The 19,605-nt window shown below is 46.6% G+C and overlaps 1 pseudogene; it reads right to left on the reverse strand.

Annotated features, from left to right (window-relative positions):
- On the reverse strand, positions 1 to 321 carry LOC147510303 (chitinase 1 pseudogene; annotated as a pseudogene).
- Positions 322 to 19,605: the final 19,284 nt, after the last annotated feature.

Below are 19,605 nucleotides of genomic sequence, written 5' to 3' on the forward strand. Positions count from 1 at the left end.
CTAGGGTATTGCCAACAGTGCTTGCGATTGCTTCTCATAACGAAATCCTTCCTTCTTGGAGTCGTCTGCGGACCAAATGAAGATGCCATGAAGATTTCCCTGACTCTTTAGCCTACTGCAAGCAGTAAAGAAGCCATCATTTGGAGACAACCCTCCACTGCCATCAGTAGCGAAACTAGCCATGATCTTTCCCCCTTGATAATGTGAACTCTGGGTCTCAAAATATTTCATGAACTGAGACACACTTGTACCCTGATCATATGCATAGAACTGAAAGTTGACGTAGTCTATGAGATGTCCATACTTACTCCACAGTGCCATGTAATGACTCTGAACTTGGTCATCATCAAAAGGCGCTATGGAAGCAAACGATATGAGTCCGTTGCCTTTAAGTGTCGTTATTAGTCTTCCAATGCACTCTGCGAAGGTATTCGGGTCAGTTTGAAAGTGCTCATAATCAATGTCGATACTGTAGGGGAGCGATATCTTATTATGCACGCGTGCAACGTAGTTTAACTCGTGATCGACCCTCGAGACCGAATGTGAGCAGCTCCCTCGAACACCCCCGCACAAATGACCTCCAAGAGCGACCCTACGAAAAGGAGGACGAAGATATTTCAAGATTTGAGCACATGGCGAGACCGCCTCGCGTAATGATAACCATCGTGGGTAATCATTACCCATCCCCGAAAATAGGGATAACCTCATCAAGACCCAATGAGTGCATGACTTATAATATAACCAAATTTCGACACTCATTCACGATCTCGACCTTACACGCAGTAGCATAAAAACACACGCGGTTTCTAGATTGATCCTTCCCTAAGCCTATAAATACCACCGATTGAACTACGCCGGCCCGATTCCTCTCCCAAGAAAAGAAAGAAAAGGAGAAAAACTAAGAAGAGATATAATCGAGGCGCTCGCCGTAGTTTAACCTCGGTCCCAACAAGAAATCCAAAACACTCCTTTACATTGGCGCCGGCCCCTGCGGGTTTCGATTACTTGAGAGCCACTTTAAATCGGTTCATCCATCTCTAACTCTCAAGCCCACGGCATGGTTAGCCTAGAAGATCAAGTCCAAAGACCTTGCCCACCAAATGAATAACGAATGAGAGCATTTCCTTGCTCGTGGAGGAAAATGCTACTTTACGCGCTCAAAGCGGATAGTTACCAAAGAACAACAAGTCGGGAACGGAGCGTAGAACAAAGATCAATGACGTTAATCAACAGATTAACGAAGTTATCCCAAAGGATTGGGTCAACGCCGCAAAGAAGGATTCGACACGATTGTGCACAAGATGCTTAAGACGTGATCGCGCGATCTCCATTCACCGCAGAGGTCCTCAATAAAGCCTCTCCACAAGACTTTATCCAGCCACGCTTTCCCATGTAATGCGACGGCAAAGACGCGTCCCGGCGGGTCAAGATGTGGCTCGCTATATTCGTAGAGTTTGGCACTTTACAACTCACCGTAGTTTGATCATCTCCACCGCAGATTATTTCCAGCCCAATTCAAGGATGGCGCCTCGATTGGTTCTTTTCAATCGAATCGATTCTATAAAACCTTCAAACAAATTTTATCGATTTGTTCGCCAAAGACAAGACGCCCACAACAGCGGAAGAAGGCGATCTTGATTCTTTGTTTCAGCTTATCATTCAAGGAGGACTAAACTATTCGTGAATTCCTAGGGCGGTTCAAGGCCGAATCATTGTGGTATGGAAAGTGGCTTGAAAGAATCTTTCGCCATTAATCGCCTTTTCCAATGCTTGCCGAAAGTGCGAAAACACCGACCTCTCTAGTCGTTGATGAAGGAACGCCCAGAGACACATCGTCCGAGCTACGCCGTGGGACAAGTACATCAAGTTGCAGAAACTTTAAAACTCCACGGTTTAGCAGAGAACCGTGAGGTCGCAGCTAGCCTCGTGATCGCACACCACGGGCAAAGAAGCGCCGCCAGGTCGCTTTGCACCAAAGGCCGACCCGCCGTCGAAAAATGAGAGTTCGCCATCCCGACGCCCCCAAATTACATTCGGGTAAAATTAAGCGAGCCCCATTCTTCCTACCCGGCGAGGCAACCAAGAGATCGGCCCGACAAGCCATTTTGCGCATTTCACAACGCCAAATGCCATGAAACTGATGCTTTCTGGGGGCTTAAACACTATCTCCAGGACCTAGTGGAAGCCGGCCACATCAAACAGTACACTAGCATTCCTGACGGCGATTTGCGACACAAACTGATGGCTCGCCGAGTCCGTAGTCGATCTCCATCTCGCCGTCACCCCCAAGAGTTTCAAGGTCGTCCACGCAGCAGAGGACGTCCACGAGATCGTTCGCGCCACGAACGCCGGCAACACTCATCCGATCGTGACAATGATCGAACTATTCACGTGATTACTTTTCCGGATGATTCCGTAACCTCATCCGTAGAGAAAAGACGCCGTGTTGGCGCTTCGTGAAGTCTATCATTTCACCTCCCAGCAGCAGCTCACGCTCGCGTGCGTTCAGTCGCAAAAGCAGCGATATCACTTTTTTACTTTGAGGCCGATTTAAGCAAAGTCCGCCTTCCTCATAATGATGCATTGGTTGTCCATGTCAAAATTAGCGACCGATACCAAGCCGCGCTCGATCGACCCGGCAGCCTCGTGACATCTTGTTCTACCACACCATGCAAGAGATGAGCCTTCCCAAGTCCGGCCCCCTCGCCGACCCGACGCCCCTTTACGGGTTCAATGGATCCGTATCGATCCCATTGGTGATATTATACTCCCAGTGTCGGTGGGATCTAGAGAGGACAAGATCACCCGCCATACACGGTTCTCAAGCTTTCTAGATGTTAGAAGTCGCCATACAATGCCATCCCCTGACGACGATTCATCGATGCGAGCATACCGGGCCCACTTTACATCAAGTTCTCCGCTTCCCGTGACCTCGAGAGGAATGATGGAACTTAGAAGCAATCAACTTGAAGCGCACCATTGTAACCGTGTCAAATCAACAAATGAGACCGCCGTGAATTGCTTCCCACCATACAGAACCCTCCAAATACACACAATGGCACGGACTTAGTCGCGTAAGTCCAACCCCGAACTACCAAGCGTAACGTGGGGGCTCTTACAAGCGTAAGTTCTCTCCACGCCGATACCGCGCACTCTCGCCCCGAAGTCCTTAATGCGCCAAATAAGACCTCTAGCATTGACCCAACGACATGAGCTTCACGGCTAAAGTTTCGTAGATCGTCTCACCATGTCATGTCGCCGCCACACGATTGATAGCAGCAAATGCATTCATCAATGTGTTTGCAGCCAGTCCCACTCCCCGTGTCGTGGATACCCCTCGGCGGCGTTAACAACAATTCGCTCCACCCTCAAATGACCAGTCCAGTCGCCCCACCGTGTGTTCGACCTTCTCCGATAAGCGAAGTCGCTAAGTAGTGCTTCGCCATCGGTTGTAAAACCTCCAAATGCGTAAAAGAAAAGTGAATCTTGGCACCGAGACGACCCCCAAGTTTGTATATGTAGGGGCTAACCTCGACCCCACCATCAAAACCCACCTTGTAAATTTCTTATCTATGAATAAAGATGTTTTGCTTGGTCGATATCGATGTGCCTCGATAGATCCCGCAAACTCGCATGCCATAAATTAAATGTTAATCCCCATGCTAGACCAAATCCGACAACGACTTCACCGACTATCCCCTCGCTTTCAAAAGCCATCAATGACGAGGTCGATAAACTCAAGCAAGTCGGTTTTATCCGAAAAGTAGACTATCCGGAGTGGATCGCTAACATCGTGGGCCGCATCCAAAAAGAAATGAACAGTTCACTTTATGCGCCGATTTTACTTAATGTAAATCGCCACCTCAAAAGACAGCTTTTCCTACCTCGTGATCGACCGACTTGTCGACTGCACTGTGGTCATGAGCTTCTCTCCTTCATGGACGCCGCATAAAAGGTACAACCAAATCCCACTCGCAGAGGAGGATCAAGAGAAGACCTCTTTCATAACAGAGCAAGGGATCTATTGCTACAACGTTTCTCCCATTCGCTTGAAAACGCCGGAGCAACGTGATCAACGCCGGGTCACCGACATGTTCCAAGACATGTTAGGCGACACCATGGAGGTCTACATCGATGATATGGTCGCCAAGAGTAAGAAAGCCGGTGATCACCTCGCCCACCTTGAGCAAGCGTTCTCGACACACGCCCATCGCATGAAACTCAATCCGTAGAAATGCCTTTTGAGCGCCCTCCCAAGTTTTTTTAGGTATCAAGTGTCTCAAATGAGGATCGGGTGAATCCGCACCAGATCCGAAGCGTTTTAGACATGCCCGATCCGCGCATCGGCTAATAAACAAATACAGAAATTGTCGCATGGTCGCCGCACTCAACCGATTCATATCAAGGGCATCCGATAAGTGTAGACCGCTCTTGCAACTCCTTAAAAAGGCGAAAGCAGCTCATGGAGCGATCGATGCCATCAAGCATTCGCCACTCTCAAAGAGTACCTCACCACGCCCGCCTTAGCTAAACCTCGTAGATGGAGAGACTCGGGGCTCTATCCGGCAAGATCCGATTTTGAATCAATCAGTTCTCTTCAAAGAGGAAAACAATTCAGAAAAACCGATCTACTTCACAAGCAAGACGCCACGACAAATGAAAAGAATTACTCCTTCCCGAAAGAGCAAGATTTTGCTTTGTTATATTCGCACGGAAATTCAGCCTTACTTTCAGCGATCAAATCAAAGTTCTTACCGACCTCCCATTGAAGAAAATTCTCCACAAAGAAAACAAAACTACTCGAATGGCGGTTTGGGCGAAGAACTCGGCGAACACCACCGAATTCATACCACCTAATTTCCCGTAAGGGACAGTCGCTGTCGATTTTCTAGCCGGATTTCCTGATTGATGACCCCAATTGGGAACAAGAGACCGACCTCCCGTGATTCGAAGGAGCACATCAAATCCACCGGGCTCTCTTTGTAGATGGTTCTAGCAATCCCGGCGGCAGCGCATCGGGTTGTCTTAGTTTCACCCGATGGAACGGTGATGGAAAAGTCCGCTCAGATCGACTTTGCCACTTCCAACAATGAGGCGGAGTATGATGAGGCGATCGGGGACTTCAGATATACCGCAGCTCGGCCGAAGAGATCCAAGTCTTTAGTGACTCGCGAACCGGTCGCTCGCCAGTTGCAAAAGAGTACACTACCCACGAAGGTAACCTTTCCAAGTATCTTCGTGTCGCTCATCGCTTATTGCCTTCTTTTAGCCAGTACACACATACATCATTTCTTGCGGAGGAGAACCGCCACGCCAGACAGCTTTAGCTTACTTGGCTACCCGCACTCGAAATGCGCTCCCCGACAAATTCTCATAGAAGTCATCGATCGACTGCATACCAAGTCCACCACACCTTGATGATAAGCGACCTATTTCCTCTCCCGCCACTCGGTTTGAGTCAAACATGGATGCAACCCATCATTGATTATATTCAAAGACGCACGCCCCCCCGGAGCCGCATTCAAGGCTAAGCGATCCCCTACCAAGCACGACGCTATTGTTTGGTTCATAACAAATTGTTCAGAAATCCGGCTGGAGGCCCGCGACTTACGGTGCATTACCCTGCATCGTGGTCGGGCTTGATTTTTGCAGAAATCCACGGCGAGAATGTGGAAATCACGCCGGGCGGCCGCCGTTAGCCCACAAGGCCATCTCTCAAGGATATTTTTGGCCCCGGATGCGATCGATGCCAAAGCATACGCCCTCAAATGTCTCAAAATGCCAAACGCTTTGCCACAATATCATCCAACCCTCGCCGCTAAACCGACAAGATAGCGAGCCCGCGGGTTATTCCACATGTGGGGCATGGACATTATGGGCCCATTTATCCCACGTAAGAGTATCGGCTTCCGATTTGTCCTAGCCGCAAACCGACTACTTCACCAAGTGGGTAGAGGCTATTCCTTTAGCACACGCCAAGGAGTTACATGTCGAAAACTTCATTTGACCCACATCATCACCAGATTCGGTTTGCCACACACATTAGTAATGGATAATGGGCCTCAATTCAAAGGCGTAACGGTTAAAGAGTTTCTAGCCAAGTGGAAGATCGTTCACGCTTTTCTACTCCACAAGACGCCAGAGTAATGGTCGCGTAGTTTCAATAACAAAGCAATCTTGGAAAACTTGAAGAAAAAGATTGAAAAGAATAAAAGCCAATGGCCAAATCAATTGAGAATATTTTATGGGCCCACCGCACCACGTACCGATCCAAGATCGGGCGAAGTCTCCATTCTCCTTATGTTATGGGCACGTAAGTCGTAATTCCCAATCGAAACGACAAATACTACGACTCGATCCGAACTTGTCGAATCAGACATAACGACTGTTTAGCACGAAGTCGACTTCGTTGGAAGAAAAGCTGACTTAGCCGCCATCGAGTCGATCTTATCGCCAAAAACTCAAGAACTCCTACAACAAGCGAAGTTCATCCTAGGTCTTTTCAACCCGAGACCTAGTGCTCAAAAAAGACGCAAGACGATTCCAAGTTATCACCCACATGGGAAGGCCCCTACATCGCGGGAACGCTATCGCCGGGCAATGGAGCATACCGCTAAGAACCCAAGAGGGGAAGATATTGCCTCGCCTTTTGAATACTTATCTACTAAAAAAATTTACCAAGAATGATATATTCACGCCAGTATATCTTTATGTTCACATTAATGAAAACTACGCTTTCGGGTTAGCTAGTAAGGTATAATCTACTTACTTGTAGTGACAAGTCAACCAGCTTTACACAAAGATAGATAAACAACACGCCATCGGGTCCACCATTCTCACCAAAGAAACCGGTCACAAGAACGCCTCTCCATGAACGCTCTCAACGCCGAGCCTATATTTCTAGGATCGACACGAGAACGCCTGGACAGCTTTCCTTATACAGTCTTGTCTTGTTACGCCGAGGACCTATATTTCTAGGATCGACCACACGAGAACGCTTCTCCTCATGAAAGCATACACTTTCTCTACAGCCTTTCCAAGTCTTGTTACGCCGAGGACCTATATTTCTAGATCGACCACACGAGAACGCTTCTCCAAGTCTTGAAAGCATACAAATTCTCTCGAGCTTACAGTGCTCTACACAGCCTTTCCAAGTCTTGTTACGCCGAGGACCTATATTTCTAGGATCGACCACACGAGAACGCTTATGTATCAGCTTACTCTCGAGCTTACGTGACTCTACAAAATTTCCAAGTCTTGTTACATCGAGGACCTATATTTCTAGGATCGACCACACGAGAACGCTTCTCCGCAGCATACAGCTCTCTCGAGCTTACATGCTCTACAAAATTTTTTTACTTGTTACGTCTTGTTATGCCGATTTACTTATATGTCTACGATTGACTACACCGTCTAATCGCCCCCCCCATGAGCAGATCGCCCCCGAGCCCGCGATGATCCATTGACCCTCCACTTTCCACACGCCGACGACCTATATTTCTAGGGTGACCACAAGACAGACGATATTACTAGAATCCTAAGCAGAGAGCTTAATTACACCACCACCACGGCAATATACATACTAACATCTCCAATCGATTATATAACCATGCATCATAACAGCTACATCCACCGATCTGGCGATTACCCAGAAATCCAGATCGATGATCATTACAAAATTAACCAAGTGTGGAACTCGCCACTTTCGTGGAAACCAGCCTTTGAATAAAATGGCGAACCGCCGTGCAAGCCCGAAAACACAAAATTTATTGTTGACTCTCGTGATAAGAGAGAAAAATGTGAACTAAACTTACAACTCAAGACTAACAGAGTCAAATGAAGATCACCTTATCGATTCTCGCTGATGACATGCTTATCTTCCGGTCGCGCTTAGTCGGCAAAGATGCCGAAATGACCTCAAAGATCACACGATCTCATTCCCTCCTTCATCGCCAAAGAACCGCTTTCCTCAAATAATGTCATCATATTTTTCGGCCCAAATACGGCATAGGCGATACAGCTTCAAAATATACTTCGCGCCCACCTTCCGACATTTCTTCGCGATAAGCAAATACCACAGCTAGTTCCCTTTCTAACTCTCATCACGCCACCACTAACGCTGCATTCTCTCCGCAAGCATGCTCGATACTTGGTCGCCATCAAATCCAAATTTCTTTGTTCCGCCCCCACGCAGCTCGCATACATCCTAGCTCGACGTAGGGTTGCATTCATCTCCGCTGCTTTTGTACAACATCTTTCAAATTTGTCATATCCTCGCAAAAAACTGCATTTGTACAACAACTCCGCCACTTTAGTAACCGACATAACAACTCAAGATGTCCGAGTTTACCAAACAAGCGGCCATATCCATCGCCCCCAAGAAGCGGTCCATGTCCTCATCCTTCACCTCCGCCTTTGTCACCATCCAAGACGATCCCCTTCAGACACCGGTCGCTATGGGTGCCGAAAGGGAAGCTATACCGAAAGGCTTTCACCATACGCTTCTTCCCAGCCCTCCCCATCGAGTAGAACTCGCCCCCCACATCACCACAAAGGGGGACGAAGCTCACCAAATGACCGGGCGGCCTTTGCCCTGTGTCGCTACACTCCGCCAGCGGACGACTAGTGTCGCCACCCATTGCGGCGACCTAAAGACAATGCCGCCAGGGGACGCCAAAATTCTCCTAGAACGCTTTTATGACTCTTCGCCTCTACAAAGATCGCTTTCCTCTTCCCGATCACCATGCATGCACGCGGTTGAAACTCCATCTCTTCCATTATCACGGAGAAGTTTCCCTCATGCCGCTCCTTCCCTCGCGATAATGGATCTTACATCTCGCCATGATAACAACCTAGAGCACAAACGCATCATCACACGAGCTATAGTTTTTTACCCCAACCTTTTATCAACAAGAGAATCCTCACAGAAGAGAATAAACGTATCTGGATAAGCGGCAATGGAGGAGAGGCACAGCAAATGAGCAGAGCAAGTAGGCAGACCGAAGCTTTGGGAAGAAGGCAAGCAAATACTTGTCTTGGTCTGTGATAAGCCGCTTTTATTCAAAAGGAAACGTCTTTTCCTGAGCGCCTCTTAATTACCTTTGAGACGCCAAACGCCATCCGGCCTCGCCATCATTACGCTCCTTGAACCGCCAGATCCCTCCACGCGGTCGCACGCCAGGGAACACCGCTGTTAATGGCACCGAACAACACGGCGCTTCGACTTGCATCACAGAGCCGGCCGGCCGATCCGATCCCCACATTACGAAAGCACCACCTCGAGCCGCAGATAATTTAACAACACGACGCCATGCAAACATCTCACCAGACGCCGAAGTTGTCATTACAACATACCTACCATTCTTCGCCACATGCACCGGGCCACCACACACAATTATAGTTGAGCAAGCAAGAATAAAGAAATAAGCAACAATCATGGCATACGACAAGCACCGATCTATATTAGCAAGATAGCAAAATAATACGTTAACCGGTTGCCGAGATTACTCAGAAATCCAACCCGCTAAATAACCTTCGTTACCACCTAAAATACCCCAAAGATAGAACGGAGCACCGTGTCGTTTCTTTGTACTTAAGCATACAGTAACAAGACGAATCGCCTGTGTTACCCTGTGAAACCAAATTTATCAGATCACAGCCTTTTATAAGCCGACAAAGACTAAAAAGCAAAATTACAAATCGCCACCTCGGGCTCCATAATTAGTTCTCCGGGTCAAGCGATTCATCAATCTCAAAGATCCGCATTCGGGCCACTATCACGATACTCCATCCAAATTTAAACTCATCAATGCATCGCATTACGCGAGCATCGGGCCAGCGATATCACGGGCCGGGGCAAAACCTCTCAAGTAACAGAGCACTATTAATTCCTCCCCGCACCCGCTCTCTACCCCGAGGTAAGACGCAAATACGCGGTATGATCCGTCTTCAAAGCGTTGTAGTCGGCCTCCGCCCACGGTAAATCTGCATCCGTAACATCATAGGCTTTGGTAGCGCCCCCGAAAGCAACCTTCTTGCAGTAAGGCATAATCGCTCAACCTACCAATCTCCACATACGCCGCCGGACGTTCTCTTCAAATTTCCCTCAGAAGTTTTGCCTCAAATCTTCAAATTCCGTGGTCTTTCAACATCTTGGCCGACTCAAATTTTGATGAGTTTTCTTCGACCCTTCCAGCCTCGCTCCATCTTCGAGGCCTCCCCGACGCGTTCTTCACCATCGATAACCTTCACCACCGCCTCTATCCGCCTCTGCGAACCGCGCAATCTCCTTCAATTTTGAAACCCACTTACCAAATTTCCGCAAATACATATGTATGGTTAATAGCCACAACACAATAATAGCGCCTATACGGAGACAGCTACATCAAACAAAGATAGACACGCGATACCAAACATTGGGCAATTTCCATTCGCCTCGATTATCGGCCAGCCTTTTTATCATCCAAATTCCCTGCGATTGCCATCCGAGCTATCCGTTATAGTAGGCAACCCGATATCTTACTCGACCGGTTACAAATACTTCGCTTCACAGTTTCGTTGCACCCCATTTCATCCAGAACACGAACTCGCCTCTAAGTCGCCACTCACCATAACAAATTTTTCCACTTGCCTTTACGTGGAGCTTTCGCTTTCGCTAGTGGATCGATTCATGCCCCGTCGGGCGCATTTAGACCCGCCCCGAAAGTGGCCAAGTCCATGACTCGCCAGTCGTGGCTCCACCCGGCGAAACCATAGCCCCAGTTGGGCCACCATCGAATCGCCACGGCGCTTAGAGTTTCCCAAGAGCGTGCCGCGATATTTTCGAAGTTCGGCAGCCTTTGTTCGGCGTCGCGCCTCTTCTTCTCCGACCGCTCCTCGCCGAGGATTGAAAGCCACCGCTTTCCAACTCCATTGTGGGTATCGATCGAACCTCCTTCGTATGAAGCTCGATCCTCCCGGCCCGAGGTACCCACCTCTACCAGTCGCCTCGCGACCGCCATGCCGCTGCCTCTCTTCTAAGCATTAAGTCACTCGCTCGCTTCCATCGCCTCTTTCCCTTTATTTGACCTCGAAGCTCGGTCTTTTTATGCTTCCTTTTTCCCCGATCGCAGCCCACCCTTTTCCACAAAAAAGTGTGTAACTTCAGTAGCTTCGCTTTTGCTTTTCTTCACGAAATCAACCGCTAACCTCTCTATTTCCCCACGATCGGTTCGCTTCTTCACGTAAAACTCGCAAATAAAGTAAAACAAGGACCTGTTAGAGTAACTATCAAACGCTCGACAAGAAACAACAGATAAATGTCCTACCCACCGGATATGTTACAAATCCTAGTTTGCAGATACACCCGCTCACACAAGAGTTGCCAACTAGCAACAACGGCTCTTAGTCCAGCCCATTGCTTTACTCCATCGATCACAGCAGCTGCGCTGCCATGGTCCGCAAGCTAAAGTTCATGTTCCCCGATCGCCGCACCACATAGTGTTCCACTATGTCGATAATTTTATGTCATATTCCCCACTCGCATTCAAGCAGGTCGAACACCTTAAATAATCGCCGTGTGTTACCTACGAACCGACAGGGAGATTTCCAACAAAGCGCCAAGAAGTCGCGATACCGCTTCGAACGGTATGTGCATACGCGCCTCACCGCCCCTCACAGATTATTATTCCACCATTCGGGCGGGTTGTTGTACTCCTCACTACTTAACATTTTCACTCAATCGTGGTTCGATATTTCCGTGTCGTGACATTAATCCCATATGCGCCTCGCCTGGGAACGAAGTTAGCAAAGACGACGGTTTACACTTCTAAGGGGCACATCGATGATGACGACATATCCCTCGACCGACGCATCGCTACGCCACCCTCCTCGACCTAGATCGGGCATTACCCTCACCTATCCTATCCTCTTCTTCCAAATCAACCTCCACGCCAACACTCACCGCTTCTTCATCCTCGTACTCTCCACAACTCAAGGATATCTCTGGACCTCCTCCGATCGAAAGTGTCATCAGAGTCAGACATTATGGCAAGTTTTCTTTTTTCTACCAATTACTCAAGCTGAAACCCTATACCCTTATGGTGACCTACCTATTTAGCAAAACGCACTGACAGGGAGGAAAGCAAATTGAAAATGGAAAGATAACAGCAGCAGAAGCACTCACCTGAGGAACCCTAGCTTGCGTTTTTGTGGAAGAAGAAAACACGCAATGCCTTTTCAATGTCCCAAATTCGATTTTGTATAAACCGCCTGCTCAGCTACCAAAAGTTATGATTACAGCCTAGGCTATAGCCCGCGACACGTGTTCCAAGGTAATCGCTTTTTCAACAGCCCAATAATGCGGCGACACGCTACTCTCTCAACTACTACGATTCTCGCGTTACGCATGCTACTTACATAACTTCCCTTTCCGCCAAAGCATCGGCATGCGTGAATTCGAAAGTCATGTCGCCCTAGTCGAAGTCGTCCACCACAACCGCTTCACGCTCCACATTCTTTTCTCTCAAAGATAATGTTTCCTATGGCATAAACACTCTACCGAGGGGGCGTGGTAGGGAGCGATATCTTATTATGCACGCTGCAAACGTAAGTTTAACTCGTGACGCCGACCCTCGAGACCGAATCGCGGAGCAGCCCCTCCGAGAACACCCCGTAAATACCTCCAAGAGCGACCTACGAAAAGGAGGACGAAGATATTTCAAGACGAGCACATGGCAGACGCCTACCGTGTAATGATAACCATCGGGGTAATCATTACCCATCCCCGAAAAATAGGGATAACCTCATCAACCCAATGAGTGCATGACTTATAATATAACCCAAATTTCGACACTCATTCACGATTCTCGACCTTTACACGTAGCATAAACACACGTGTCTTCTAGATTGATCCTTCCCTAAGCCTATAAATACCACCGATTGAACTACGCCGGGCCCGATTCCTCTCTCCAAGAAAAGAAAGAAAAGGAGAAAACTAAGAAGATGATATCGTGGCGGTTAAACTCGTAGTTTAACTTCGGTCCCAACAAGAAATCCAAAACACTCCTTTACAGATACCATCCAAACCATACTCATTGATAATCTTTGTTAGTGAAGTAATGGCATTTTGAACCCAAGAGTCTACCGAAGAAGGGTTGAAGTACGCATAACCATTCCCAACACTGTCACCTCCCAGTCAAAGCGACCTTGACATTCGAGTGACGGTTCTTGATAGAAGAAACTTGGGAGGGGCCGAGATTGTCTGAATCCCAGAAGACTTTGAAGTTCCCATTGGTTGGGGAGGCAGAAGACGAGGAGGTGTAATCGATGGCAAAGGATAAAATGAAATGGAAGTCGACGGATAGATTTATGGGTACGTCGGAGAATCTGACGTTGTTGAATTCTGCTCCTATGTATTCTCGAAAGAGGTTCGACCCTGTTGGTGCTGCTTGGTTTGATGGTAGAAGTACCAGAGCTTGAAGGATTAAAAGAATGATGAGACCAGAGGCTAGCAGTTTAGAGGATGCCATTGGTTTATGAGAAATGGTTTGTTGAAGACTTGAGTGTTGGGGATTATATCAATACCAATCGATTCCCCACTACACAGATAACTTATATTTGAACACAATTCAACTCCGGACAAAATCTAAATATCAACTACAACCTATACTAACATGCCCAACTCGCTAAACAACTATTAACAACAGATAATAATGTAAAGCAGTAAAAGCAAACCACAACACAAAGATTTACCGTGGTTCGGCCAATGATGCCTACTTCCACAAGAGCCAGTTCTTTATAAAGTGGGAAGGAAGATTACAATCTCTCCTTTCAGTCTCTCACCTTACTAGATCTCTCTTATCTCTTTACAGGGTTGTATCTCTGTAAAGGTTATCTCTCAATCTTGTTTTAGTCTGGATTACAATCATTCTGACTTGGTTAGGTTAGGTTTTCCAAAACCTTGATTTTTGGTTTTTATCTCCAAAAACCAAATTTCGCGGTTACTGTAGCGAGGCCCACGAAATTAGACACGCATGCGCTGGCGCTTCTTTGAGCTGGTCGCTTTAACGATCGAGTCCGGAGCTGGTGCGCTCTTCCGAACGGCGCTGGCCCTCGATCGAATCCGGGTTTAATTTGCTCCGCTTTCTCTCCAAATTCTATTTCTTTCCTCATGTGAGGGATAACTCAACAATCTCCCCTCCCGAACAAATGAGGGGATACCTCCATGCAATTGCCAAATCAACAGAGGAGTCCGCTACCATTTCAAGCGGTAGCCGCGGCAAATATCAAACTTACCTTTCGGTAAGACTTTGGTCATCATATCCGACCCGTTCTTGTCGGTATGGATCTTCTCGATACACAAATGCTTGTCTTCGAATGTACTTCTCTAATCCAATGATAACGCGTGTATGTGCTTGGATCTAGAATGAAAACTCAGACTCTTGCTCAAGTGGATGGCGCCTCGACCGTCACATAGAACTACAAACTGTTTTTCGCTTTAGCCCTAGTTCGTCGAAGAACCTCTTCATCCATAGCATCTCTTTGCAACACTCAGTGGCTGCAATATACTCGGCTTCTGTAGTGGAGAGGGCAATACACTTTTGCAACTTAGATTGCCAAGAAACTGCTCCCCCGCAAAAGTAACCGGATAACCGAGGTGGACTTCATCGAAATCAACATCACCGCCATGTCTCCATCGGTGTAGCCTTCAAGTAAGGGCTTACTTCCACCAAAGCACAAACATGATTTGGAAGTGCCTTTGAGATATCTCAATATCCACTTAACACCTTCCCAATGCTCTCGACCGGATTTGATGAAATCGCTTTACAACACCAATGGCGAAAGCAATATCCGGGTCTAGTACATACCATGGCATACATCAAACCGCCCATCATGGATGCATAAGGAATCTTTTCCATCCGACTCTGCTCATGCTCACCCTTAGGACACATCTCTTTGGTCATGCGGAACCGGCCACCAAGCGGACAACTAATCGGCCCGGCGATCCATGTTGAATCTCTTCAACACCTTCTCAATGTAGCTTTCTTGAGAAAGCCACAACTTCCCACTCTTTCATCACGGTGATCCGCGATCCCAAGTATCTCGCTTTGCTTGACCCAAATCCTTCATCTCAAAGGACTTACTTAAGTCTTTCTTTAGTTTGGATATCTTGTTGATGTTTGGGCCAACTATCAACATATCATCCACATACAGCAATAGCACTATGAAATCCCCATCTGGAAATCTCTGAACAAACGCACAATGATCGGAGCGGACTTCTTATATCCTTGCTTCGCCATAAAGGAGTCAAACTTTATGTACCACTGCCTCTCGGTGCTTGTTTCAACCCATACAAGCTCTTTATCACCTTGCATACTAGGTGCTCCTTGCCTTTTGACCTCAAACCCTCCTCGTCGGGTCCATGTAGACATCTTCTTCAAGGTCTCCATGAAGAAAAAAAGCCGTCTTAACATCTAGCCGCTTTCAACCTCTAGGTTCATACTTGCGGCCATACCCAATACCACCCGGATAGAAGTCATCTTCACTACAGAGAGAAAATCTCATCAAAGTCAATCCCTTTCCTTTGACCGAATCCCTTCACAACAAAGGCGAAGCTTTGTGCCTTGGGTGAGGATTATTCTCCTCATGCTTGACTTTATATATCCACTTATTCTTGAGAACTTTTCTCCCCGTGGGTTTCTCAACTAACTTCATAAGTGTGATTCTTATGCAAAGAATCCATCTCATCATGCATGGCCTTCAACCACTTTTCTTTGTCCGTACCTTCAAGTGCCTCTTGATAGTACATAGGTTCTCCACCATCCGATAGTAGCACGCATCATTATGTGGTGGATACCTGGTTGAAGCTAGTCTCCTCTCTGTCCGGACCTCCTTGCCCCATCTGCTAGTGCCTCAGGAGGTTGCACTTCTGCTTGCTCTGGTGGTGGTTCATGCATCTCATCTGCATCTTATATACCAATAGGTTCTATCCCATCATGAGCAATAGGATTCTCATCATGAGCTTCAAACTCATGGTTCTCTGCATTCTCAATGCCTTCGCACGCTCCACCGCGGTAGGAACTTCTGGTTCTGAATCAACAAGATCATTGGTGAAAGCCTATAGCTTCTCACCCTCCTCAAAGTCTGCTATGGTTTGGTCTTCTAAGAACACAATATCTCGACTTCGGATTACCTTCTTGTTAATCGGATCATAGAGTTTGTAACCAAACTTTTCATCTCCATAACCCGAAAAATGCAATCTTGGCTTTGTCATCAAGCTTGATCTCTCATCCTTCGGAATATGCACAAATGCCCTGCACCCAAATACCCCTCAAGTATCCATAATCAACATCTCTCCGACCATACTCTCTCCGGATAATCACTATCCGGAGGCTTTGCCAATGACAGTTGATCACATGCACTCTACAGACGCATTGCTTCTACCCAAGAGTTTCTAGGTAGCTTAGAGTGAGATAGCATGCATCTCATCCTCTCTACAATGGTACGGTTCATTCTCTCTCGCTATTCCATTCTCATTGCGGTGTCTTGGGAACGGTCCGCTCATGATGAATCCCATGACTCGGCAATACTCTTCAAATGGCCTAATGTACTCACCCCCCATTATCCGAGCGAATAATACACTTCAACAACTTCCCATCCTCTTTCCACCATGCTTTGTGAAATTTCTCAAACACGCCAAGTACTTCATCCTTGGTCTTCGGACTATAGGCCCATATCTTTCTTGACGATCATCAATGAATGTCAAAGTCTAAACTCCACCCGTGGGACTTCACTCTCATAGGACCACATAAGTCCGCGTGCACTAGTTCAAGGACGGTGTCCTTTCGTGAGACGGAATCTTTGGAAAGACACCACGTGGTTGCTTTCCTACCAAACAAAGGAGTACATGTATCTAAATGTGTACCTTTAATGTCCGCACGCCTTTTGCTTAGCAAGAACTTCCATCCTTTTTATGCCCATGTGACCACGTCTCTTGTGCCACGCTTCAGATGAAGCTTCTTCTTACGCGCATTCGCTTCGCTTTACACAAACTAGCTTTGTGTTTTGTAAAGAGAGCAAGTTTTCTTTCCTCTAGCCGCTTCTGATAGAACCTCTCGCCGGTTTCCATACTCCGTTACCAAACGAGTTTACAAAGCCATCGTCATCTAATTTCCCAGCCGAAATTAGGCTTAACCGTATGTCAGGGACATGTCGTACATCCTTGAGTGTCAAGGTGTAGCCAACATTGGTTTCTATATGAACATCTCCAATGCCTATAATCTTCGAGACTCCACTGTTACCCATCCTTACTTCACCATATTCACCACAGCTGTAGGTAGTGAAGAATCTCCTGTGCGGTGTGACGTGATAGGATGCTCCTGTATCTATCACCCACTCAGATCCCTCGATGAGGTACTAAGACAAAGACACACCACAATCATCCGACCACAATTCCCACTAGGTCGCCGACCAGACTAGTAGGTAGTATCTCTGCCTGTTTGTTTCCGTTCCTCTGCACTATGTCTTCATGTACACATTTATTCTTCTCATCCCTCTTGATTCCCGACTCATTTCTCGAAGTGCCCTTTGGTGGCACAATAGTAACATTGCCTCTCCGCCTTAGGAGTTCTAGCTTCACCCCTAGATTTATGTCATCACCTCTAGAACGAGATGGTTTTCTGTTTCGACCTCTCCCCGTTTCTTTGTGAAAAGGATCTCGAGTGAGAGGAGCCGCTTCTTGCACTCCTTCTAGTCTCCTCATTCAACAAAGACGCGGGTAGCCATCTCCATGGTAACAATTCCATCCTTGGGTCGCCCATGTAGAGAAACCGCTAATGTCTCCCAACTTTCGGGTAGAGAGCCTAATAGAAACAAAGCCTCAACTTCGCCTCCCAAATTAATCTTCATCAAATGCATCCGATTGATGATATTACGTACTTCATTAAGATGCTCGGGCATTGAAGAACCTTCTTGGTACTTCGTGGTTCGCAAACTTCTTAACGACTAGCACTTTGTTTCCACCCGATTCCTTTCATACGTGTCTTCGAAGTTTCTTCCACAAACCAAGCCTCAGTAGTCTCTCGGGGACACATGGTGAAAGACACTGTCGTCAATCCACTGTCGAATGTATCCAATCGCTTTTCTGTCAAGCTCTTTCCACTTAGCCTCATCAGTCTTTTCTAATTTTACTCCATCATTCTCAATGGGAAGTGCCAAGTCCTTGCAGTATAGCAAGTCTTCCATCTTGGCTTTTCAGATGGTATAGTTCTTCCTATTCAGACTCATCATGCGAGTGTTCACTGAATGGTCCATCTCTACAAGTTATTTTAACCTCAAATCTTCTCTCAGGAATTTCGTCAAACACCTTCTGACCAAGATTCGGATAACACCCTAGGCTATTCTAACCAAGGCTCTGATACCACTTGTTGGGGATTATATCAATACCAATCGATTCCCCACTACATAGATAACTTATATTTGAACACAATTCAACTCCGGACAAAATCTAAATATCAACTACAACCTATACTAACATGCCCAACTCGCTAAACAACTATTAACAACAGATAATAATGTAAAGCAGTAAAAGCAAACCACAACACAAAGATTTACCGTGGTTCGGCCAATGATGCCTACTTCCACAAGAGCCAGTTCTTTATAAAGTGGGAAGAAAGATTACAATATCTCCTTTCAGTCTCTCACCTTACTAGATCTCTCTTATCTCTTTACAGGGTTGTATCTCTGTAAAGGTTATCTCTCAATCTTGTTTTAGTCTGGATTCCAATCCTTCTGACTTGGTTAGGTTAGATTTTCTAAAACCTTGATTTTTGATTTTTATCTCCAAAAACCAAATTTTTCTGCGGTTCTTGTGAATGAGGCCCACGAAATTAGACACGGCGCTGGTCGCCTTTGAATTCGGTCGCTTTAACGTGATCGAGAGTCCGGAGCCGAAGTCGCACCCCGCTTTTCTGCGGTCGCTATAACGTCTTGAGTCCGGCGTGGAGTCGCCCGCCCGAAGCGGCTCTGCCAAATCCGGCCGGCCGAATTTGCTCCGTTTCTCTCCAGCTCTGTTTCTCTCCTCATATGAGGGATAACTCCAACATTGAGTAGAGATGAGTGAGCAGTATGCACTTATATACTGAAGTACTGATTCCTTTGCATTGGCCTATCTGCTTGTAGGACAAGTCGAATTGTTTTTCAACTTTGCCGTTACAATTGGTTTCTCTTGCTTGTCAGTTGACTCCTAGATTGTACATCAAATTGACATTTTTGTAGTATGTAATAACCATTGGATGGGCTCAATCTTGCGCTTAGTCAGTTGGTTTAGTGGGTAATTATTTACACTCTTGATTTTGCATGTATATATACGAGTATTCTGTTTTCTAGTGAAATGCAATGCAACATATTTCATATTTGTTTACGTTTTAGTAGCTCATCGTAGCTGATTTGCAACGGTATCCTTTGCTATTTGTCCAGGTTCCTAGAAAAGAAAATTTTCCAGTCAATAACCACCTTATCCTTTGGCTATTTCGGAATTAACTCATTCATCTTTTATTCAAATATTTTTGCAGACTTTCTCTCAAAAGACACGTTCGAAAACTTATATAGTGTTTTGAACAGTTTATA

Source organism: Coptis chinensis, chromosome 3 (assembly GCF_015680905.1).
Source record: "Coptis chinensis isolate HL-2020 chromosome 3, ASM1568090v1, whole genome shotgun sequence".
In the NCBI taxonomy this organism is placed as follows: domain Eukaryota; kingdom Viridiplantae; phylum Streptophyta; class Magnoliopsida; order Ranunculales; family Ranunculaceae; genus Coptis; species Coptis chinensis.